Source organism: Passer domesticus, chromosome 2, assembly GCF_036417665.1.
Source record: "Passer domesticus isolate bPasDom1 chromosome 2, bPasDom1.hap1, whole genome shotgun sequence".
Classification (NCBI taxonomy): Eukaryota; Metazoa; Chordata; class Aves; order Passeriformes; family Passeridae; genus Passer; species Passer domesticus.
This window is the reverse complement of record NC_087475.1, coordinates 46024502-46033041: the sequence shown is the minus strand read 5'-3', so window position 1 is coordinate 46033041 and position 8540 is coordinate 46024502. Positions and strand designations below refer to the sequence as shown.

General features: G+C 34.7%; 1 long non-coding RNA gene across 1 annotated transcript; it reads left to right on the top strand.

Annotated features, from left to right (window-relative positions):
* The first annotated feature begins 253 nt into the window (after positions 1 to 253).
* Positions 254 to 7584, top strand: LOC135295372 (uncharacterized). The gene is made up of 3 exons (XR_010357442.1): positions 254 to 398; positions 1204 to 1341; positions 6327 to 7584. It is a non-coding gene; the product is annotated as an uncharacterized LOC135295372 (long non-coding RNA).
* Positions 7585 to 8540: the final 956 nt, after the last annotated feature.

Below are 8540 nucleotides of genomic sequence, written 5' to 3'. Positions count from 1 at the left end.
TTTTGAGAACTCATTTTGAATTTAATTGAATGACTAATGTTTATTCAGAAAGTCTTCATACTTAAAAGCTAGTATAATTTTTTAAAGCCATGTACATTTTGGGGATCTTGTGTGATTTAAAAATGTGATTATTCCCTTTCCATAGTCACAAGACAATATTGCTTTGATACTCTTTAGTTGATTTTTAATACTAGTTCAACTTAGAAAAATAGAGAACAATTTTTTTTTTTTTCCGCAGCATATTCCATTTCTGTATTGGATTCTTTTTGGGTCTTCAAATTTCTGTACAAATGGAGAGATTATAACTATGCTTGAAGGAAAGGATTTAAATTCCAAGCAGCCATGAAAGACCATTAATCTGCTGAAAATGGAAAGAAATTCAACACCGGGAAGTAAAGGTTAGAAAGAGTGGTTAAGATCAATGGAATATTATGGGGGGAAAAGTGTTTAGATAACAGTTTTTGAGAGAAGGATTTGTGGGTTATAATGAGTGACAAGATGGACATGACAGAGAAATGTGCATGCTGTGGATTAAAAAGAAATAAATCACTAAATGACAAAATAACTCACATTATAATACCTAAAATATTCCTCTTTGTCAGTAATGGAAGAATAATAGGAGAAAATACTCCTGGTTCATTTCAGCAAAGAGGTTGGAGCTGGGTCTTTGATTCTTTTGGGTTATGAGCCTTGAGAATATGGGATGTAATGAACAGATCGGTAAAAGAGGAAGTGGAATTATGTAAGATGTTTGTTACACCAAGACCAAAACTAAACATTTGAAAGAGCTGAGTGATTTCTCACAAGTAAGAAAAAAAGAATAAAATTCATGCAGAGAACGATTTTAATGAAATGAAAAAATATGTTCCTCTCTGCATACTCTCTGCATATGCGCAACTCAGAACAGGAAGCAATGAATTACACTGCAGAAAAAAGAATTTGTTACTTTGTTTTGAATGCGTCTGTAACAGTAACAACGAAGCACTATCTCCTTCATAGTCAGGCTTTAAAGGGCAATCAAACAACTTAATGTCTCCTGAAGACAATTAAGACATAGTCTAAGCTATAACTGTTCCTGCAGGTGACATGGAGATGAACTCTCTTCTTTAGATGCTCTATGCTGTTTCTAAAGTGAAATAACAGGATGAATATTATTAACTTGCTGTCTTTCTTTCTGCCTGTTTGTTCTGCTACAAATCCCAGACACTGACTCCAGGAAATTTTTCCCAGTTCTCCAATGAAGAAAGAACATCTTTGCTTCCAAAAAAACCAAGATGCTTCCTGGAGTAACCACATACAGGGCAAAGTAGTTTCCTATTTATGGGATTAATTTGCTTTCATGTGAGTATTGAAAAGCAGACACTTCAACTTAAGTTAGTCACTTTTGCTTTCTTCTGCAGACATTGAAGGCAAACCCACATCTCCACAGGGCAATTCACACCATTTTAAAATTGAAAGAGTAAGCATAATCTAAACATTTGTGATGGCACAGTATGGGAGGTGAGCAGAGGGTGGGAATTGATATTTATAAATCAAGTAGGAGTTATTGACTGTCAAGATGGAGTTATTGACTGTCTCAAGTTAAGCAGAACTCTGGATGTCCAGACTTAAAGTTCTTAGTATGCTTGACATTCACAGAGTACTTTCTTCCTGGGAAAGTGAGCTACAAAAGTACTATGAATTTTTGAATGTCACCTCCTCCTGTTCACTGCCAAACGAAATCTGAGACTGGCAGCCAAATATTCATGTATAGACAATGAAATTCCATGGAAGTTGATGTTTTTTCAGCAACAATACCAATTGTAATATTTATTTAGTTTAAAATTTATAATAATTTGAATAGATCTACATACGTAGTCTTAATCAGCATTTTAGTGGGTTTTGTTAATAAGAAGGAGCGTTAAAGTATCTTGTGTGGGTTAGTTGTACTGGAGTTATGCTGAAATAATGCAGAACTTTGTAATATAACACTTTTTTTTAAAGACACAGTTTCAGACAAATGTGCCTTTACGTCTTCACTCTTGGCATATAAATACCACTGTATCTATGGAAAAAAATACTTTTAGCTGATACCAGTTAGCTCCCTTTTCTCTGAAACAGTGGTAATAGGATGTCATTCTGTTCCTGCACAGGTTGTTTCATGACTATTTTCAAATGTTAAGAGAAAATTATTTCAAAATATAATATTTGAAAGAATTGTGGAAACATGTCAAGAAAAGCGACATTGCATAACTTCATTAATCTCCCAGGCAATACAAGTGTAACTCCTGCTAAGTATTTATTGAAAGTACCCATTAAAAAAAAAATATTCTTTTAGGTTCTACAGAGATAAAATTCCTCAGCTCTTTGCATGCTGTTTTAGTTTGTTTGTTCATTGTTTTTTCGTTATGCTTTTTTCCTATCCACTGGTATTCATAATACAATAACTGAGAATTATGCAATGATAAAAATTTACAACACTTTGTTAACTCTTTTCTATTGACACTCAAGAAAAAATAATTACTGATAGATATTGACAGCTGTAACTCCACCAAGAGTATCTGAGTCTTCCAATCTTAAAACCAGATTTTCTTTAGTCCTGCGTGTTACTATTATTTGTTCTCTTTCACATTCTTTATTTTTATTTAAAATTGAATTTTTATTTTATTTCTGATGTAGTATATTATTGAATTCTGAACATAATGTTGAAGTTCTGGTTTAGATCATCTTCTAAAATCTGATCTGTGACATAAACTCTTATATTCATTTTGACTATTCCCCCACTGTGCTGAAGTCACTAAGTGAGGGATATTTCACGATCTCAAAAAAATAAGATTCCACTCTAAAATATTTCTGACATATTTTTTCTCTATGTGTTTACCCTTGATTCAATAGTTTGTGATGTAGCCTTTCTCTAGATCAAAGATCATAGAGAAGTTTGAATTTTTCCCATAAAAAATACATACTATGCTTGGTTTTATGGTCAAATTTTTTATTAATCTTTTCTAGCCTTAAGTCATAGAGTGAGGTAAGAAGACATTGATTATCTGCTGTAAATACAGAACATTATTAAAGGTTATGGCCCCATTTGCAAAGGCTGCTTCCTGCTTTCTGTATGACAAGTCTTGTAACTGCTCTCCACTACATTACCAGCCAGCTTGCTGAAGAGGTAACGCAATATGAACTCATTAGATCCATTTATATTATTAAAATTCTAATTTAAAATAATTTTCTCTATTTTTATATCATACTTATGCTTTAGCGATAGCAACTTTTTTTTTTCTAGATTATTCCAGAGGAAATATTGTATTTCATAGGACTTAATACTGAATTGTATTCAACCCTGCCAAAAACACCCCCTTCAATCAAGATCTCACTAATAGTGGGATTTGAGATGCTAATTAAGCATCTAGAGCACATTTTATTCATATTGTGCTATGCCAGTTCTGTGTGCATGTACAGGTGTTTTTAATCAAAGGTTCTGCAGGAAGAAATCAAATACTGAACAAACGTTTCATTTGTGAGCTAAATTTATACTCTCATCAAAAGAAAATCAAACTTTTTGTCACAGTTTTGACTGGCATCAAGCATATTACTCTCCTTTAATTCTAAACCAATAGATTTTCAGTCCATGCTTTTGTATTATTATCTCCAGGTCCAGTGTCAGATTAACAAGTTTATAGTTATATGAGCTCATTGTTTTTTTTTTTCATCATAGTACAGTATTAGAAGTATTCCATCAGCTGCCTAGCTTGAATGAACTAAGAACTTCAGGGAGGCATGTCAAAGGATTTGCCAGCATTACTCCTTACCTTGTTGAACTCAAATTGCACTCCATAAAATATTTAGTGTCTTGAAAGCCTTTAACATAGGCTGTCTTTCCCACTGATATTGCAATAGGTCCCATAGAGGACCACAGATAAGCAACCATTTTTTGCTGTACTATGTTTCACTTCAAAGGGACAAACTATTGTTTAATAGATGACTGTGTATTGCCAGGTTGGATAAAATGCAGTCTCAAATTTCAGTGTTGTGTAGGCATTATCTCTCAGCCTCAGAGCATAACAGATGCTGAGTTTAGGTAATCTGACTTTTATTCCCCTTCTTGAATACATTCTATGTTAGGCAGTTATTTAAAATGTGAAAAATCTGTGCTGTGATGGAAGCACACTATACAGAATATATATAAAAAAGATTCTGTGTAAATCTTTGTTCTACTATATTTCTAACTAGCACTCTTCGTGCATGTAAGGATTCCACAACTGTTATAAGCAGCAGTTGTTTTCCAAAAATAGAAGATTCTCATCTATTATGGAGATGATTTTCAAATAATGATTTCAGGAACTGGCAGAGAACAAAGGCTTCACTGCAGCTGAAAAAAACAGCCTTCCCCACTGGTGATTTTAGTATTCTAGTTATTAAAAAATCATTTTCCTGACATTTGAACAGTAAACTCAGATCTCACTCTGATGATAAATATATCTCTCGGGCTCACCTTCTGGGGCAAGCCTCAGGGATACATCAGAATTAAATAATGGGATTTTTGTTTTATCATTGTTTCATTTATTTTGATTTGGTTGGTTCTTCTAGAACTCATAAATTTTTTCAAATACAAAACTCACCAAACACTTATATGGTTATATTTATATTTATATTTTATTATTTTAAGGGTTGATTTCAGTGCAGAGTAATGAAATAAATGCCTTCTTTTTTTTTTCTTTGTTGGAGGCCAAAAAACCGAGAATAACACAAGGTGTCAGATGTGAAGAGGAAGAATTCTCAAGTTAGGTTTTATTCTGCAAAACTTAGAATACATTTCTTGTGTTGAGCTGACCATTATTATGTAGAATTTATTTCTTCTTTGATAAAGACAATCTGGTTGCAGGCTTTTGTTTTCAGAAAGCAGGACAGTGATAATAGAAATTGTTTTTCTGCTTATTAATTTGCAATAGTGTTTAACTAAATTTTGTTCTCTTATTTTAAATAGTCCTCACTTAGTGAGGGGGGAATCAGTTAGATAAATCAATATAAATTGAGTTCTAGCATAGTGTAAGCACACACAGCTTAGCAGCCCAATAACAATTGAAGTGCAAAATGTATGGATAATGGAGTTGGATCACAACCACTGCTTGCCTTAAAAGTTTACTCTTGAATCTTATCCTCAGAAGGTGTAAGTAAACTACGGTTCTAAAAAAAAAAATTTAAGAATTAAAAAATAAAGAAGAAAATAAATTGTATTTGATCATGCATATTTTTATTGTAATACTGACAAAAAATATAAAATATGCATGTTAAGTTTTTGCATAGAAAAATGAGGGCTTTTTAAAAGATTTTATGCATGACTAGACACTTTTGCTACCTCAGTTTGAGCATACCTTAAAATGACTTGAATTTTGGGAGCATACTGAAGGCTGGAAATCTGTAATTATGCCTTGTTTTTTATTTGAAGTTTGACTCCCAATAGACTTAGTTTAACAATTCATTTATCATCCTAGACATGGCTTGATAACATTTACACTCGCAGAAGAAACGACAACTGGTCATAGTTGCACTTTACATTATAAATTAGATCTTTGAAGATGACTTAGGAATGTTTTTACCCAAATGCAAAACTGTACGCTTGATTTCATTCACTGTGCAACCTGCTCTTACATTTTTATTTTTGTGCAGATTTTATGATAATTTAAGGAGACAGAAAAAAAAATAGAAAAGCTTTTCTAAACAGTTAACCCAAAAGGTTAGTCAAATTAGAAATATGTTTCAAAGCAATATGCAGTTTTATATGCATAATTAGTATTGACATTAATGAAATATCTTCACATTAGTATTTCAAGTCATGCAGAGAGAAGTGTGATAGAATCTAACACACATCCATTATCAGCACTTGTACAGAGCATCTGACACTGTCCCAATGACATGGAAAGTTGAACTGAGTTCACCTTCAGGAAGTCTGACAATAGCACCAAACTGTGTGGTGCAGTCAACACACTGGAGGGAAGGGATGTCATCCAGAGGGACCTCCACAGGTTTAAGATGTGGGCGTGAACCTCATGAAGTGCAACATAACAAAATGCACCTGGGTCAGGGCAGCCCCAAGTATAAATAGAAACTGAGCAGAGAAAGGATTGAAAGAAGAACTGGGGAGAAGGATTTGGTGGCGGTGGTGGGGGTGGTGGCGGTGGCGGTGGCGGCGACGATGGCGACGGCATCAGTGGTGACGGCGGTGGCGGTGGCAGTGGATGAGAAGCTCAACATGACCCATCAGTTAGTACTCATACCTTAGAAGGCCAACTGTATCTCTGGCCAGTGATCAAGGGATATGATTCTGTCCTTCTACTCCACTCTAGTGAGACCCTGCCTGGAGTACTGCACCCAGCTCCGTGACTCCAAAAGTAAGAAGGATGTGGTCCTGCTGGAGTGAGTCCAGAGGAGCAGCATGAATAGGGGCACAGGACTGGGGAGCCTCTTCTTTGAAGACAGGCTGAGAGAGTTGGGGTTGTTCAGCCTGAAGAAGAGAACACCCGGAGGAGACCTTAAAGCAGCCTTCCAGTACCTAAAGGGGAACTACAGGGAAGCTGAAGGGAGACTTCTTACAAGGGTGTGTAGTGACATGACAAGGAGCAACAACTTTAAACTGAAACAGGGTGAGTTTAGGTCAGATATTAGTAAGAAATTCTCTGCTGTGAGTATGATGAGGCACTGGAACGGGTTTCCCATAGAAAATGTGGATGTACAGTCTCTGGAAGTATTAAGAGCCAGGTTCAATGGGGTTTTGACCAAATTAGTCTAGTGGAACGTGAACCTGTCCATGGCAGGGGGGTTAGAACTAGGTGTTCTTTAATACCCCTTCTAAACCAAGACATTCTTTCATTCTATGATTCTGATATATCATGAAGTAAATTCTATTTTAAATGTGGCTAGGTTTTTTGTTTGTTTGTTTGTTTGTTTTTGGTTTTGTTTTTTTTAACATAAGTTGGAACACTGTATCTGATGTGATTTACATATGATTTGTTAAAAATAAACACAACCTCTCTATCTATCTGAAACTTATATGATTTTCATGCATCAGAGTTGTATTTATAATAGCCTCATGTTCATTCACTTGGAAAAGATGGAAAAATAGCTTTGATTACTGGATTTTTAATGTTGCAGACTGCAGGGCTAGACACCTTTTTTGCAGGGCTAGACAACTTGTTTCCTACTTTTTATGAACACTAATGGAAAGTTTGCATAGAAGAGCTTTGTAGACAAGGATGACTTTCTGATTCTGACAGTTCCTGGGCAGCTTTCCTGTGGAGTTTTTCTTTAACCTTGTTAGAGTAATATGAACCAAAGTCTCCAACCTTCCAGTACCTAAAGTAGTAAAAAGTAATTAATCAAAAATGCTTTCCTAATTTGCTCTTTTTCCATCTGTTCCTATTGAAAGACTAGTTAACTCTTCTAGAATGGCTGTGGCATACAAAAACAGTAGACAGCACAATAAATTCTTCATTGATAGATGTTTGGTGACAATGAAATTATGCAAAACTGTATCTCCCACTGCACTATACGTGCACAAAGAGTGTTTGTACATGAACAGCAACATAAGTAAGATTATAAAGTATGGCAAAATAAACGCACGGCTTCTAAACAGCTAAATGAAGCAAAACAATTTAAACTCTGGGCATTCTACAACTTGATCTCTCTATCACCCAGAACAGCATAGATAGAGTGGAGGGTTAGGAAAAAAAATGAAAATCTGTAAAGGAGCATTACCACATTTGTTCACACTATGAGCGGTCAACAATCATGCATAATTTAAGATTGCAGCCGCTAACAATTTCACCATGTTTTTCTCTGCTTGAGGAGCTGAGTCTTCTGATGTGTCCCTGATGAGACTACAACGGCCCTAACAGCATCTTGTAAATAACCTATACTACCCCTTCACAGAGCATAAATTTAGATTCAAAAGTTTACAGGCCTAAGTTATAAACACTGGTCTGCCCCACAGTCACGGCATCATCCAAATTCTTTAATTAAGGAAACATTGTCAAAATGCAGATATTATCAAATTCCCTTTGATATGGTGACATATAATACATGTTAAAATTATTAAACACTATGTCAAAATGTAGAATTTTTTTTCTTCTTTCAAAGGAATTTAGATCTTGTAATTCTCAGTGTTGTGCACAATGTTCTCTTAGTGTTAAAAGAGAGAATGATTCCAAATGTCAAGGGGATTTATGCAAGGAAACAGTACATTCATGTGAAAGAAATAGAAATCAGGAGAGGATTTCACCAAAGACACATAACTGATACATTTTATGTAATTCACAAGAGAAAGAAACAAATGCAAAGCTAAACAAAGGCAAAGCATCCTGATTCTAAGCACTTGTCTTCTTTTTAACCTTGAGACTATTTGTTTGTTTACTTTCTGTGTGGAAAGCATATACTGTTATAAATGTGACACATTCTAAGAGTTCAGTCTTGAAACTGCCACAAGAGTAAACAAATTCTTTCTCTCTTCTTCATAACTTTATTTTCATAAAAAATATTTTGTTCTCATGTGGAACCTTTTGGTA